Consider the following 17,372-nt stretch of genomic DNA (forward strand, 5'->3'; position numbering starts at 1 on the left):
TGTTTTCCTTTCTTCTTATAGCCCAAATATTGTTTTCATCTGGGTTCCCTCAGACTTCTTAAGGTTTGAAGAAATCTTTGGTCAGTGTTTAGCAGTAACACCGTATTCCCTGAAGTTACCAAAGGTAGATTTCTTCAAACCTTAAGAAGTCTGAGGGAACCCAGATGAAAACAATATTTGGGCTATAAGAAGAAAGGAAAACAAAAAAAAGGATAACTACATCACCAGAACGGATCATCACCCCTGACCTCTGAATCAAAGAGAAGGTCAGGTGACTTATCAGAAGCACCAGGAACAAACAGTCTGTGAATCCCTCACAGTGAAGATAATCAGCGGTTGCAACCAGGACAGATTAAGGTACCTCTACACTAATTTGCACTACGTTTTTTAAAACACGCAAACTGAACTTTAAAGACATCAAGGTATTCATCTGTTAAATTAACCATTTCCATTAACCACGATTGCTTTGGCACCTAAATCAGAATATTGGCTGTTTTTTGCCTTTTTAACTATCCAGCACACCTGAGCCAATTATATGTCCAAGGAAAGTAACTGTGTAACTTTATAACTGAATTTGTTACTGAAGAACTGTAAAGCTATTAGGATTGATACATTTGTGCCTTTTAAATATTTAATTCACCATTTATCTTAGAAATTTGTTGCTTGCCATATGTTATCTATAGAATTAATTCCTTTATACCTGAAATTCTAGGATTATATGGTTCTAGTCTGTTTTTATAAGTGTTGTATAAGGGAGACGTCCCTTTATTAATTAGGAAAAGCATTTGCTGTTGTTTTTATGTGTTATAAGAATTTTTAAATAAAATAGATTGTATAAAACATAAATTAGATTGGTATCATCATTTCCTAGCTTTTTTTAGCGCTGCTAAATAAACCCCATTTTTTCTTCTTATCCACCATTTAGTTCTCTTTGAGGGAAGAACTTTTTTAGCAGCAGGAATCCACCTTTAGGCGCTCCTATCACACTACACATAAGTACCTTTAAATGTCGTCATCCAAGATGGCGTCCGTCGAATTCCGATTGGCTGATAGGATTCTATCAGCCAATCGGAATTAAGGTAGAAAAATCTGATTGGCTTATTGAATCAGCCAATCAGATTCAAGTTCAATCCGATTGGCTGAACCAATCAGCCAATCGAATTGAACTTGAATCCAATTGGCTGATTCAATCAGCCAATCGGATTGAACTTGAATCTGATTGGCTGATTCAATCAGCCAATCAGATTTTTCTACCTTAATTCAGATTGGCTGATAGAATCCTATCAGCCAATCGGAATTCGACGGACGCCATCTTGGATGATGTCATTTAAAGGTACCTCATTCCTCATTCAGTCGTCGTGCCGGATGGATGCTCCGCAGCGGAGGAGTGAAGAAAGAAGATTGAAGATGCCGCTTTGCTTGAAGACATCGCCGGATGGAAGAAGACTTCTCTGCCGCTTGCTTGAAGACATCGCCCGGATGGAAGAAGACTTCTCTGCCGCTTGATTGAAGACATCGCTCAGATGGAAGAAGACTTCTCTGCCGCTTGATTGAAGACATCGCCCGGATGGAAGAAGACTTCTCTGCCGCTTGATTGAAGACATCGCCCGGATCGGATGAAGAGTTCTGCCCGGCTGGGTGAAGACAAGCTAGGAATAGGGGTATGTGGGGGGTGGGTTGTAAAGTTGGGGGTGGTATTGTGTTTTTTTTTACAGGCAAAAGAGCTGTTTTCTTTGGGGCATGCCCCGCAAAAGGCCCTTTTAAGGGCTGGTAAGGTAAAAGAGGTGTTAACTTTTTTAATTTAGAATAGGGTAGGGAAATTTTTTTTATTTTGGGGGGCTTTATTATTTTATTAGGGGGCTTAGAATAGGTGTAATTAGCTTAAAAATCTTGTAATCTTTTTTTATTTTTTGTAATTTAGTGGGGGGGTTTTGTAATTTAGTTTAGTTTATTTAATTTTATTTTAGTTTAAATATTTGTAGTTTATTTAATTTATTGATAGTGTGGGTGTATTTGTAACTTAGGTTAGGATTTATTTTACAGGTAAATTGGTAATTATTTTAACTAGGTAGCTATTAAATAGTTATTAACTATTTAATAGCTATTGTACCTAGTTAAAATAAATACCAAGTTACCTGTAAAATAAATATAAACCCTAAAATAGCTACAATGTAATTTTTAATTACATTGTAGCTATCTTAGGGTTTATTTTATAGGTAAGTATTTAGATTTAAATAGGAATATTTTAATTAATAATATTAATATTAATTAGATTTATTTTAATAAGAATTTAGTTAGGGATGTTAGAGTTAGATAGGGTTATTATACTTAATATATATATAATATAATAACGATATTAACTATATTAACCCTAATATAATTAGGGTTAATATAGTTAATATATATAATATAATAACTATATTAACTATATTAACCCTAATATAATTAGGGTTAATATAGTTAATATAGCTGGCGGCGGTGTAGGGGGATTAGATTAGGGATTAATGTGTTTAATATAGGTGGCGGCAGTGTAGGGGGATTAAATTAGGGGTTAATATTTTTAAAATAGATGGTGGTGGGGTAGGAGCTCACTTTAGGGGGTAGGTAAGGTAGATGGCGGCGGGGTAGGAGCTCACTTTAGGAGGTAGGTAAGGTAGATGGCGGCGGGGTAGGGGCTCACTTTAGGGGGTAGGTAAGGTAGATGGCGGTGGGGTAGGGGCTCACTTTAGGGGGTAGGTAAGGTAGATGGCGGCGGTGTAAGGGGCTCACATTAGGGGGTATGTAATGTAGCTGGCGACGGTGTAGGGGGGTCACATTAGGGGGTTATACTTTTAATGTAGGTGGCGGCGGGGTCCGGGAGGGGCGGTTTAGGGGTTAAATACTTTATTAGGGATTGCGGCGGAGGATCGCGGTTGACAGGTAGATAGAAATTGCGCATGCGTTTGGTGTTAGGTTTTATTTAGCAGATAGTTTAGGGAGTTACGGGGCTCCAATAGACAGCGTAAGGCTTACTACGGCTACATTTTGTGGCGAGGTGAAAATGGAGTAAGATTTCTCCATTTTCGCCACGTAAGTCCTTACGCTGTATATTGGATACCAAACTGCGCGGGTTTGGTATACCTGTCTATGGCCCAAAAAACTACGGGTGAAGGCAGAAATATACGAGCGTAACTTCTAGGTTACGCTGTATATAGGATACCAAATCCGCGCAAAATTCGGCGTCGCCGGCTTTTGCGGGCGACGCTGCATATTGGATCGGGCCCCAGATAGGGCATGCAATTTTAAACAACTCTCCAAGTTACTTTTATCATTAAATTTGCTTTGTTCTCTTGGTATTCATTGTTAAAAGCTAAAGCAAGGTAAGCTCATATTCTAATTTCTAAGACGTTGAAGGCTGCCTCTTATCAGTACATTTTGAAAGATTTTCACAGTTAGATAGTGCTAGTCCATGTGTGTCATATTGATTACACTGTGCTCACTCTTGTGGAGTTATTTATGAGTCAGCACTGATTGGCTAAAATGCAAGTCTGTCAAAAGAACTGAAATATAGAGGCAGTCTGCAGAGGCTGTGATACAAGGCAATCACAGAGGTAAAAAGTGTATTAATATAACAGTGTTGGTTATGCAAAACTAGGAAATTGGTAATAAAGGGATTATATATCTTTTTAAGCAACAACAATTCTGGAGTAGACTGTCCCTTTAAATTAAAAAAAAAATAGGTTTTCTATGGGATGTTTTATGTAAAAGTAATATTTTCCCTATATTTGTATGCAGTATTCTTATTGCATTGGGATTCTGTATATGTGATGGAGACATTTTCATGTTTTCACTTGGTTCTCATAAACCTCAATAAAATAATAATAATAATAATAATAACACATAAAGAAAATGCTCTAATGTGTAACAGCATTTTAAATTGGACTATTGCTCCAGAGAAGCAATTCACTACGGTGAACTAGCTAAACACATCTGGTGAGCCAATAACAACAGGCATATGTATGTAGCCACCAATCACCAGTTAGCTCACAGTAGTGCATTGCAGCTTACTTAGGTATGCTTTTCAACAAAGGATACTATGAAATATGTTTAGTGTTTAGTGTCCCTTTAAGTACATTTGATAACAGAAGCAAATTGAAAAGTCTCTTAAAATTGTGTGTAGCGCTGCAACTAACAATTATTTTCATAATCAATTAGTTGGTCGATTATTTTTTCGATTAATCAATTAATCGTATTGAAGAAAAAAAACCACAACAAAATACCATTTGTAAAATGAATTATTATTATATAATTATTGTCCTAATTTATTTAATATTAGCTTAGCTGTAGCTGGCTGCCAAGTTGACTTAACATATTACTTTGTTTTTGTTACAGCTGCTAACAGACAGCAAGCTTTTATATTTAAAAGAAAAAAAGATCAACTGCTGACTGTCACTGTAGTGCATACAAGCAACACTGCTGTGCTGTGACTGTAGGGCTGCGAGTGCTTCTGTAACTGTTAGGAAGGATAGCACAGGGGTGTGAGGAGATTGTGGGCACCGGGTCATGGAAGGGGAGGGGCTAAGGTGAGGGTCCGACTCTGGATCAAGTAACTTGCTAAGATAATAATACATAACCTCTGGTGGTCTCACTGTTTGATTTTACAACTCTTCCTGTGACTGCTTCTGTAACTGTTAGGAAGGATAGCACAGGGGTGTGAGGACTGAGGAGATCACAGGCACCAGGTCGCATGGAAGGGGAGGGGCTAAGGTGAGGGTCCAGATCAAGTAACTTGCTGGGAGGCGGAGCCAAGGGGATTAAAGGGACAGTACACTGTAAAATTGTTTTTCCATTAATGTATTTTAAATGACTTGTTATACCAACTGCAGAGTATAAAATATTTGAGAAATTGCATTTTCATGCTTATTTGTGTATATGAAGTAGCTGATTTTGTGCTTTGAAACCACAGCCTATTACAATGGGTTGAACTTAAAGGTGATATCAGATCTCATTATGTTCTAAGTTTGTGTAAACAGACTTGCTTCCTTATCTTTTATTTGGCTGTAACACCAAAGCTCAATACATAGAGAGAACAATGGAAAATGATCATTTTATTACTTAACTATCCTGCATCCCACTAACAGTGTAATCTCTTCTGCTGGCTGTGTATACTTAGGCTATTCAATAGCCTATACTCCAGTATTAATTTGTTCAGTGTAGGTGGCGATACCACAGGCTCAATCAGCTATTACAAGTGCTGAAATAGGAGTAAAGGAGCTACTTGTAACCAATTTAATACACTCTAGCAGGTTAAAATGATCATTGGGAATAATTTAAAGGGGATAACATTTTTGGGTGAACTGTCCCTTTAAGACATTAGCTCTGGTCTCAGTGTTTTTGTATGCTTGCGCTTCTCTTGGCTAAGTTGGCTTTGAGTTAGTTAGTTAGTTAGTTAGTTAGTTAGTTAGTTAGTTAGATAAAAAAACACACACTACAGTGAGACCAGAGCTTATGTCTTATCTCCCCTTGGCTCCCAGCAAGTTACTTGATCCAGACCCTCACCTTTGCCCCTCCCCTTCCATGCGACCCTGTGCCCGCGATCTCCTCACACCCCTGTGCTATCCTTCCTAACAGTTACAGAAGCTAGCAGCCACAGGAAGGAGTGTTGTAAAATCAAACAGTAAGACCACCAGAGGTTATGTATTATTTTAGCAAGTTTTAATTGATCCAGAGTCGGACCCTCACCTTAGCCCCTCCCCTTCCATGAACCGGTGCCTGCGATCTCCTCACACCCCTGTGCTATCCTTCCTAACAGTTACAGAAGCAGTCACAGGAAGGAGTGTTGTAAAAACAAATAGTGAGACCACCAGAGCTTATGTCGTAATCCCCTTGGCTCCCAGCAAGTTACTAACTTGATCCGAACCCTCACCTTAGCCCCTCCCCTTCCATGTGACCGGTGCCTGCGATCTCCTCACACCCCTATGCTATCCTAATCCTTCCTAACAGAAGCAGTCACAGTGACAGCAGTGATCTTTTATTCTTCTTAATATTATAGAGATGTTGTTGTGATCTCATAGGGTGTGAGGAGATCGGGTGCACCGGGTCTCATGGAAGGGGAGGGGCTAAGGTGAGGGTGCGGATCAAGTAACTTGCTGGGAGCCAAGGGCAGATAAGACATAATCTCTGGTCTCACTCTACAATTACTGTTACTCAAAAAAGCAAAGAAAAAGTGCAAGCATAAATACAGGCAAAAAGAAGAACACATTATTCATTCAAACAGCTGCCTGTAATGAACAACTACTTTAAGTCAAGTAGCAGCCAGCCGATAATATCTCCCTCCTCCATCGCCCCCCTCATCAGTGTGCAATTGCCGATGTCTGAGCTAGTACTTATTACCCATCTTGCAGCAGATGAAATCAGAAGTCTATCGCACTGTCACACTACACTTTTCACTTCCCTCTCTTCCCACACGTCTTATTTATTTATTTATTTATAAAATATTTTACCAGGAAGGATACATTGAGATTTTTCTCGTTTTCAAGTATGTCCTGGGACCACAAAACATTGCATTGATACAATAGTGTACAATAAAATACAAAAACAATAATAATACACAATATATGCAAACATTTAACATAGAACTGGCAGGACATATTTAATCAACCATGACAGGTGCATTCTGTTTTCAGATATATAGAGAGGGATCTCTTAAAGGATATTAGGCTTGGGGGAGTTTTTAAGGTGTGAGGGAGGTCATTCCATAATTGTGGTGCTCTGTATGAAAATGAGGATTGAGCTGCTTTCTTTTTGTATTGAGGCAAGCTAAACAATGTGCTGTTATTGGATCAGAGGTTATAGGAGGTGGGAATAGCAGGGCAGAGCATTCTGCTCAGGTAGGGTAGGAGCTTCCCAGAAAGGCTCTTAAACACAAGGCAGGAAAGATGGAGGGTGCGTCTGGATTCCAGCGACAGCCAGTTTAGTTCTTTTAGCATGTCACAATGGTGGGTTCTGTAGTTACATTGTAGCACAAAGCGGCAGAACGAGTTATACAACGTATTAAGTTTATGAAGATGAGTTTGCGGTGCAGGTGCATATACTACGTCCCCATAATCAATGATAGGCATCAACATTTGCTGTACAATCTTTTCCTTAACTGTAGGGCTGAGGCAGGATTTGTTTTTGTACAGGGCATCTAGTTTTGGATAAAGTTTAGATGCAAGTTTTTCTATGTGGAGGCCAAAAGATAGATTGGGGTCTAATAACATACCCAAGTATTTAAAAGAGTGGACTGCGGTCAGCGTGAAATTGGATTTTGTTTTGATGCGAAGATGGGAATTTTGTAATTTGTGTAATTTAGGTCCCGTTCCAAAGATCGTTGTGACAGTTTTGTCAGTGTTTAGGACGAGTTTGTTTTTTGAGATCCACTTTTCTACCTCTGTGAACTGGTCTTGGAGCACTGCTTCAAGCTGCGACAGATCAGAATTGTTTGCATAGATTACCGTGTCATCTGCGTACATGTGTACAGTTTAGGATTTGCAGACATTAGGTAGATCATTTATAAATAATGTGAATAGTAGAGGGCAGAGAATGGAACCTTGGGGTACACCACACGTGACTGGGAGAGGGAGGGAGTCGCTGTCAGAAATGGAGACATATTGTGATCGATCCGATACATATGATCGAAACCAGGTTAACGGACGATCAGCAATACCAGAGTTTTTTAGTTTGAGCAGTAGTATGTCGTGGTCTACTGTGTCAAAGGCCTTTGCAAAATCAAGGAAAATAGCTCCAATTAGGTCTCCTTGTTCCATGCCAGTTTGGATGTCGTTGCAAACTTTTAGGAGGGCAGTTGTAGTGGAGTGATTTGGGCGAAAACCTGATTGATCAAGGATCAGATAGTTAGATTCTTGGTAATACTCACATAATTGCGTATGGACGCATTTTTCTAAGATTTTTGACAATACTGGGAGCAAAGATATAGGGCAATAATTAGAAACCAAGGTTAACTCCCCACTTTTATGGATAGGCACTACTCTTGCAGTTTTCCAAAGTTTGGGTATGTATCCAGACACCAAGGATTCATTAATTAGGGTTGTGACCGGTTTAGCAATTGCTGGCGCACTGAGCTTCAACAGCATTGCTGGGATTTGATCAGGTCCAGACTGGTTTTAATTTTTAGATTATTAAGGTGTTTCTTAACGACATTGATTTAGTGGGGCTTGATCCACATTTGTAGTTTCAGGATGCGTGTCATTTATTAGTTTGTCAATCAGGGTGGTGGAGCATCCGACAAAATAACTATCAAAGGTTTTTGCTACTTCTAAGGGGAGTTGCAGGGTATGGTTGTCCACAGTGACAGTGGGGGGTTTTAAGTGGATTGGAGGATTTTGTAAGTTATTTATGAGTTTCCAAAACTTTCTAGGGTTTAATATGTTATTGTTCAGATTTTCACAGAAATATTGGGCCTTGGCCAATTTTGTTTGTTTAGAGCATATATTTCGCCATTTTCTATATACACAGTGATCTTTCATAGAGCCTGTATGTTTGAATTTTGACCACAATGAATCCCGAAACTGGTATATTTGAATGAGGTCAGCTGTGATCCAATTCAGGTGTGCTCCTTTTACTCTCATCTTACGCAGCGGGGCATGTAAATTCCAAACTTGTAGGAGTTCAGACTGAAAGAATTCAACTGCAGAGTCTAGATCAGGGATTAAGTTTAATCTGTGCCAGGGTAGGTTCTGGATGTCAATTAGAAAAGATTGAAGATTACATTTTTTGAAGGATCTGGTGATTTTAACCTTGGGAGAGGATTTAGTTGCCTTTATTTTGTGCACGCAGTACACTAAGCAGTGATCACTGAAATTGTTAGGGAGAACACCTGCCTCCTGGATTCGGTCGGGAGAAGTGGAGAGAATCCAGTCAAGCAGGGTGTGATTATGGCTTTTGATGTTTATGCGAGTTGGTGAGGAGATTAATTGTGTTAGCTGCAAAGATTTAAACAGCGAGCGACAACTATTATTTTTTGGATTCAGCCAATCAATATTAAAATCTCCAAAAACCAAAATTTCACTTATTTATTGAGTTTTGAGCTATGGTTTCACTAAGGAGATGTGCTATGTCAGAAATGGAATGCACAGGGGAGCTAGGTGGGCGGTAGATTCCTGCAACAATGATTGATTTACTGCACGGGATCTCAATTTTGCCAGAAAGGAAATCAAAGGTGGCAGAAGAGCTATATTTTTGTAAGGGGGTGTACTTTATGGAAATGTCAGCATAAATTACAATGCCGCCTCCTATCTTTGCTATATCATTTCTATGGCATGAATATTCATGTATTGCAATGGCAGAGTCAGGTAATTTTGTGGTTAGCCACGATTCAGAGATCACAATGATTTTGGGCTTGTAATGTGAACACCAAGCTTGCAGTGCATCGATTTTTGGTAGTAAGCTGCGAATATTACAGTGCACAAAGGCGAGGCCTTTTTTAGCTGGAAGGCTAGGAATGGAATTTGTTGCTGGACCAGGCTTAGACTCTACATCATTTGCAAGGGCAAGTAACATAAGGAAAAGGAATTTTGAAAACATTTTTGTTTGGCCATATTGTGAATGTGATACTTTATAATTTTGTGAGGTGGGGGTAGTAGGGTTATTTTTAATAACCCTCCACCAGCACTCAGCAGATAAGTTACAGCAACAGAGCAGGCCATGGTGTATGATAATGTGTTTTCCAGTTTGAGGTGTGTGTTTATGGTGGCAATGATAGGAACAAAATTGGAGTGAGAAAAGAATTATCATGAATAACAGTATGGTCATATTTGGATTCATGTTAGTGGTATAAGGTGTGTAGATGGGGAGGGGAAACAAAAAAAGTATATACTATTGTTGTGTGATATGTAGCTATTTGTAGGAAGAGAGGGTATGTATTCTAAAGGGTTAAGTAAAAGGAAGGATGTGTTGATTAGTGTTTGCACCTGTCATTTAATGAGAAATAAAGTAGTGTGGGAGACTATCTATAAATGAAGAAATGAGCCTGGGGTGGGTGGGTTGAGTGGCAGAGTTGGAAGGAAACTATCTTCCATAGGCTACCTGTTTGCATAGCAGTGGTACAGCTGAGGTGAATGTCTGTATTTTCTTATTAAGACTGGGGTGCTTTTAAAATCAGGCTGAAGGAGAGAGATATATTAGCGTCAGATTGACCTGCAAAAGTTTAAAGGAATGGGGAGGTACTATGTCTATGGACATTTGAGCTAAGGGTCATTTAAGCAAACACAGGGAAAGTTGAAAATTACAGAGATAAGACAGAGGTATTCATGCAGGGGAATAAACCATTAAACAAACTACAAAAAAGATATATGGGCCTTAACTGGTTAAACTAACTTTTAACATAATGGTCCAACATAATGGTGACAAAATATGCATTTAAAATTATCAAAACAAAGCAAAAAAAACAAAACAAAAACAATATATATATATAGCAATACACACATCAGAAAATAACAGGGTAGGTAAAATAAAGTGATATTACTATCTTCCATAGGCTACCTGTTTGCATAGCAGTGGTACAGCTGAGGTGAATGTCTGTATTTTCTTATTAAGACTGGGGTGCTTTTAAAATCAGGCTGTTTGCATAGCAGTGGTACAGCTGAGGTGAATGTCTGTATTTTCTTATTAAGACTTCTTATTGTCTTCTCTGATCTCCTCTTCTCTTACCCGCTCAGAAATAGACACGCCTTCTCTAGTGTGGCTGCGGCAAGCAGCCCAACCAATCGATAGACCAACTAATCGATAATGGAAATCATTGACAACTATTTGCATTATCGATTATTATCGACTTTATCGATTAGCTGTTGCAGCCCTAATTGTGTGCTCAATCTGAATCATTTTGACTATCATGTCCCTTTAAATTGTTAAAAGTTAAATTAAAAGGGTATGTCTCTGAACTGCAACACATAAAATGACAGTTTTAAATCCATAAAAAAAAGTATATACAATCATTATTAAAATGAGTCTAAGGTTAGTGTAGAAAATGGAAATATCCGAAAAGCAAAAAAAGGAAAATGACAAGTAATTGTTTAGTAGTTAAAAGTCAACAAATACGTTTACATACTTTTCAAGTGCTATAGTATACAGGGAGTGCAGAATTATTAGGCAAATGAGTATTTTGACCACATCATCCTCTTTATGCATGTTGTCTTACTCCAAGCTGTATAGGCTCGAAAGCCTACTACCAATTAAGCATATTAGGTGATGTGCATCTCTGTAATGAGAAGGGGTGTGGTCTAATGACATCAACAACCTATATCAGGTGTGCATAATTATTAGGCAACTTCCTTTCCTTTGGCAAAATGGGTCAAAAGAAGGACTTGACAGGCTCAGAAAAGTCAAAAATAGTGAGATATCTTGCAGAGGGATGCAGCACTCTTAAAATTGCAAAGCTTCTGAAGCGTGATCATCGAACAATCAAGCGTTTCATTCAAAATAGTCAACAGGGTCGCAAGAAGCGTGTGGAAAAACCAATGCGCAAAATAACTGCCCATGAACTGAGAAAAGTCAAGCGTGCAGCTGCCAAGATGCCACTTGCCACCAGTTTGGCCATATTTCAGAGCTGCAACATCACTGGAGTGCCCAAAAGCACAAGGTGTGCAATACTCAGAGACATGGCCAAGGTAAGAAAGGCTGAAAGACGACCACCACTGAACAAGACACACAAGCTGAAACGTCAAGACTGGGCCAAGAAATATCTCAAGACTGATTTTTCTAAGGTTTTATGGACTGATGAAATGAGAGTGAGTCTTGATGGGCCAGATGGATGGGCCCGTGGCTGGATTGGTAAAGGACAGAGAGCTCCAGTCCGACTCAGACGCCAGCAAGGTGGAGGTGGAGTACTGGTTTGGGCTGGTATCATCAAAGATGAGCTTGTGGGGCCTTTTCGGGTTGAGGATGGAGTCAAGCTCAACTCCCAGTCCTACTGCCAGTTTCTGGAAGACACCTTCTTCAAGCAGTGGTACAGGAAGAAGTCTACATCCTTCAAGAAAAACATGATTTTCATGCAGGACAATGCTCCATCACACGCGTCCAAGTACTCCACAGCGTGGTTGGCAAGAAAGGGTATAAAAGAAGAAAATCTAATGACATGGCCTCCTTGTTCACCTGATCTGAACCCCATTGAGAACCTGTGGTCCATCATCATATGTGAGATTTACAAGGAGGGAAAACAGTACACCTCTCTGAACAGTGTCTGGGAGGCTGTGGTTGCTGCTGCACGCAATGTTGATGGTGAACAGATCAAAACACTGACAGAATCCATGGATGGCAGGCTTTTGAGTGTCCTTGCAAAGAAAGGTGGCTATATTGGTCACTGATTTGTTTTTGTTTTGTTTTTGAATGTCAGAAATGTATATTTGTGAATGTTGAGATGTTATATTGGTTTCACTGGTAAAAATAAATAATTGAAATGGGTATATATTTGTTTTTTGTTAAGTTGCCTAATAATTATGCACAGTAATAGTCACCTGCACACACAGATATCCCCCTAAAATAGCTATAACTAAAAACAAACTAAAAACTACTTCCAAAACTATTCAGCTTTGATATTAATGAGTTTTTTGGGTTCATTGAGAACATGGTTGTTGTTCAATAATAAAATTAATCCTCAAAAATACAACTTGCCTAATAATTCTGCACTCCCTGTATTATCATTACACTTATGTTATTTCAGATCTACATAAACATCCATACAGGGGTCGAGTCCTACAAAAAAAAAGTGTGGGAACTCACCAAAACTTCCACCCCCTCACATCTAATACTGATTTATACACACACACACTTACATACACACAGACACTGTATTTATATGTATGTAATCTATGCACTCTGGTTAATGAAAGCAAATTAAAACCAATGAAGGGCTGAATGGTGTATTGTAGGAAGTGTTACTGCCCATTACTAGAGGATCTCACTATCCCTAACCAGACTGTGCTCCTCCCAGCAGCAGCAGCAGTGTTTTCTAAAACATTTCTGTTCTATGTCCAGTGGGAACTTAGTTCCCCCTGCAAAAATAGTGCAGGAATTCCATTCCCATGCGTTCCCACTGGACTTGATCCACCCATCCATATCTTAAAACATCTTGTGCAAAATATAATAAAACATCAATATAATTAGGAATTAGTGCAGTGCTCAATGAAAACAAAATCACAACCAATGTCATGTGTTTGGATAGTATGTTATAACTGGCCACACTAACTGACACAATGGGCTGGATTTGCATGTGCTTGTTATGGGGCAAACAATCCTGGGCTAGGTAATGGGTGTTCCATGGGCTGGGGATTCACAGGTGTTCTGAGGGCAGAGCTGGTCCATGGGTGATTTTAGGAAGTTGTGGCATTGGGACTGTCTGTAAGGACTTTGGCAGCGAGTGGTCATTTTTACTCCTCAGCCCAATGGGGTGAAAAATAGAAGACTGGCTTTTGCACCTCTTCCTTTCCCCCTTGAACCAACACTGTTTATGTGGCAGCCAAGGGTGAGATCATGTTTTAAATTAATTGAGCATTGGGGGGCGGGTCCGAACACCGACCAAGATGGCTGCTTTTAACTTTAGCTGAATCCGGGAGCTGATAGATCCGTTGCCTATCGCTTCACAAACTTAAAATCCAAGCCTGGAATTACAACTGTCCTGCAGATTAATATCTGAAAAACGGATTTCAGTGCTTTTTAACTTTGAATTCCAGCCAAGCAGACCGGAATAGATGAGGAACGCAGCGGAGGCCTAGCAACAGACCTGGCTCCTCATTTACCCTCCCTGAGTCCTGATGTGTCAGGAATAACAGCCGTGTGTGCTGTCTAGATCTATTGATACGTAGGTGCTGAAATCCTATGGCAGTAACTGTCTTTTTCACCCATGGACATATGTATTTATAGGTAACGGTGCTATTGTGGAGTGGGATACGCACTAACTCTACTGTCACCCAGATATTTCGCTACTACCTACAATATCCTGTGGTGTATACCAGAGATCAATTGCTCCAGCATGAAGCCGGCTATATGTCTTGTAGAGGAGCTGTGTAGCCTCTTTGATGCTTTTCAGGCTGAATGTATAGAACAGTTACGAATGGCCTTTATTAAACCTGAGGTCGACAAGGCTGATCTACAAACAGCCCACTCTCCGATGAAAGAAGGTAGATGCAGCGCTTTGGGGCCCCAGCATCAGCTGCCTGCATTCTATAATGGCCCGCAAAAACAAGGAGATGGGGACATGTGTTTGTCTGGGCGGACCGGTATTCCTGATTATGCTGCCAGTACAAGTAAAGAGAAGGTCGATAGGGCTAACCAGAGAGTCGCGGACCACATGGCGCTAAATTACATCTCGCCTCTGACAGGGGAAATGGATTCCAACACTACATGCCGCTCAGCTCACAAATCCATTCATTTGGCAGTCATGTTGAAGCACGCTCAAATATGCAACCCACCTGCTGGGGTTAAAGCCCTGAGAGGTGAACGGGCACTGGGTTTACAACTTTCCTCACATTGCCTGTTACAATCCACGCAAGTTAGCACTGGGGTAAGGCCCTTGCGGTCTCCAACTGAGGCATCTGCCGTCCAAAATGCTGTTACTGTGAGTTGCTTAGCCTGCAGAATAGGTATAGGCTGAACAAAACTCTTAACGGTGTATTAATGTGGACATAATATCGGACCTTCCTGGGAGAACCTCTACTTAGCTTCAAGACTTATAGTTTGGTTTACGGTTATACATTGCGTACTGCTTACACTTGCCCACTATATATTTATACTTTGGTGTAATTTTATTTTATGTTCAGAAGGTGGGTTTATGGGATTTTGGTTCATACCTGTTTGCTTTTACTAGGGAGCTTGTTTTCATATACAGATGCTTATAGTTCACACTCTTAACGTCACCGTGTGACTTCAAATACAGAAGCTTGTTATTTTAATTAGGCAAATAATGAGTCATAAGCAGGGATACTTAGAGATGTAATAGATGGCTATTTGAAAGAACTGTATTCTGATTTCCCATTATGTTGCTCTATATTATATGCTGCAGTGTTATAGCATTCCATATTAGTTAGACTGTGTCACACCGTTAGAATAATATAACACCCCACAGACTATTGGCTTACAAAGCCTCATAGACCTCTCTCACCCCCCTCTGGAGGTGTGGGCAATAAATTATGGCCATATAAGTTCCCAAAGGCCCCGCATCTTTGTGCCTGGTAATTAATACCACAGTCTGCTAGGACTTAATTATATACTGCAATCAGTAACCCTACTTAATTTTATTACATGTACCCCTTGTACATCAATACAGCCCAGATGTTAGTGCTAGTTGACAATAGTATGTGTCACACCCTTTGCCTGTTATAAATTGAGTTTTCTGTATGCTAGACTATAACTATGATGTATGCTCTCCTATCTGTTGAAATTTCAGTTCAACCCACATGTAATTTAGCTAATTTTATATATGTCTATGTTTAGTTTTATAAAGGCCCAAAAGTGGTCTCATATTTTCCACCCTTTGTTGTTTATCTCCATAAGGGTTCAGGGGTCCAAGAGAGGCCCAGCTGGTTCTGAACAAAAAGACAGAAAAATTAGGTTTTTATATTTTGGAATGCCATAAAGCTAATTTCTATTTGTAATAGACTATAAATGTGTCATACCCATATATTGTCATTATCTAGTTTTTACCTGTACTAGACCATAAGTATGGAACATGTATACAATTTTTACCATTTCTTTATATGTTTGTCTACTTCATAATCCCTTCCCTTAAAACAAAAAATAAGATTCGCTAATTGAGACCCATGAGTGGTCTTGTACTGTTTTCAGTTACCTTCTTTACTGATTATCTTTTTATCTTTTCAAGGTCCAAGAGTGGCCTTATAGCTCTTTAGAGGGTATATAGTCTGATAGGCATAGCTTACTTGTTTGATCTCACAAATGTTTATAACTTGCTATCTTGGAAACATTTATTTGTATAATATGTATTGATATTTCACTATTGTATGCCTTACCGTGAATCTTAATAAAACTATTTAAGGAAAAAAAAAATAATTGAGCATTGTTTCACCTATCTTTTCCATCATTTCACTAGTGGGCATTACCGCTGTTAAAATATTACCACATAGACGGACAATACCACCGTTCACACAACTTTCTATATTATAAAATATGGTCCTCCTCTAAAGTGGGCACAATAGAGAGGTGTATAACTGGATATGTCTTCAGGGATGAGAAGCACCATAATATCCTTCATTGCACAGGCAGGCAATACTGTCTAATAGACAATAGAGGGAAGGTAACATATTATTCCCATTTAAAGTAATAACATTATAAGGCTATTATACCTACATTCAATTCAAGGATAGGGTCTATGGAACATCCATGTATTTCTTCCAGCATTGACTGACTCCAGCAGGCAATAACAAAGACCATGAACAGGTCAAGCTCCAACACAGCACATTTGCATTAATGAAGAGCTCAATACACGATAACCCTAAATGCTAACCAGTAACAATGTGAAAAGAACAATAACTGAAAATATCCTTGAAAATAATCATATGTTTATTCAGATGAATAATTTATTTGTGCTTTGTTTCCTTACCCTTATTCTCCAGTGTCATCATATGGGAAGGAAGCCAAGCATCATAGATGATCTCTTTAAACTCGTGATCCTGAATAATCAGATCCACAGCACTGGACACATCAACAGCAGCTGCATTGTAAATGTTTGCTTTAATATTCTCATAATTCAGTGTTAAAAGATAAATTAAAGTAACAATTTACATGGAAATTGAGTTTTAATGATTTAAAGCTTTAACAAGAAATATACATTAGGAGAACATTAGTTTTCCTAGCCAAAAAAAAAAAAGAAATTTCAAAACATACACATTCATTTTCTTAAAGGGACATGAGAGGACATTTTTTAAACATTTCTGCAACTAAAAGAAAATAGCTTAAAATTAGAAATGTATAAAAATCTGGCAAATAAACTTAGTTTTTATGTTATGCCCATGGATGATTGTCTTTGTCCACTAATACAGGTATGCTTGTTGTCCCTTTAAGTCTGTGAGCATGCATACTGCAGTATCACATGCTAAAGTTTACATTTCTTGTTAGTGTCAGAACACATTTAAGAAAACAGTTACCTTTTATCAAGCAAACTTATCTTAACATATTTAATTGTTGTGATAGATATGATATGTTATGTTGTTTTTATGTTTCCCCTTAGAATTACACACATATAGATGCAGCCAAGTGTTCATGATAATTAATATTCATGGTACTAGGAATTATAAAAAAAAAGCAACTCCTGTTATAATTCTTTATGTCACAATGTAAATTTCAATTACATTCAATGGAAAGCCACAATGTATCCCACTGAG

The 17,372-nt window shown here is 38.9% G+C and overlaps 1 long non-coding RNA gene across 1 annotated transcript in view; it reads left to right on the forward strand.

Moving 5' to 3' along the window:
- LOC128649332 (uncharacterized) overlaps positions 1-16,995 on the forward strand; it is a 40,463-nt gene extending 23,468 nt beyond the window's left edge. Inside the window, exon 2 of the long non-coding RNA XR_008400665.1 lies at positions 16,605-16,995. This is a non-coding gene — a long non-coding RNA (uncharacterized LOC128649332). The remainder of the gene's footprint in view (positions 1-16,604) is intronic.
- The last annotated feature ends 377 nt before the right edge of the window (positions 16,996-17,372 follow it).

The sequence above is a fragment of the Bombina bombina genome, chromosome 2 (assembly GCF_027579735.1).
Source record: "Bombina bombina isolate aBomBom1 chromosome 2, aBomBom1.pri, whole genome shotgun sequence".
Classification (NCBI taxonomy): domain Eukaryota; kingdom Metazoa; phylum Chordata; class Amphibia; order Anura; family Bombinatoridae; genus Bombina; species Bombina bombina.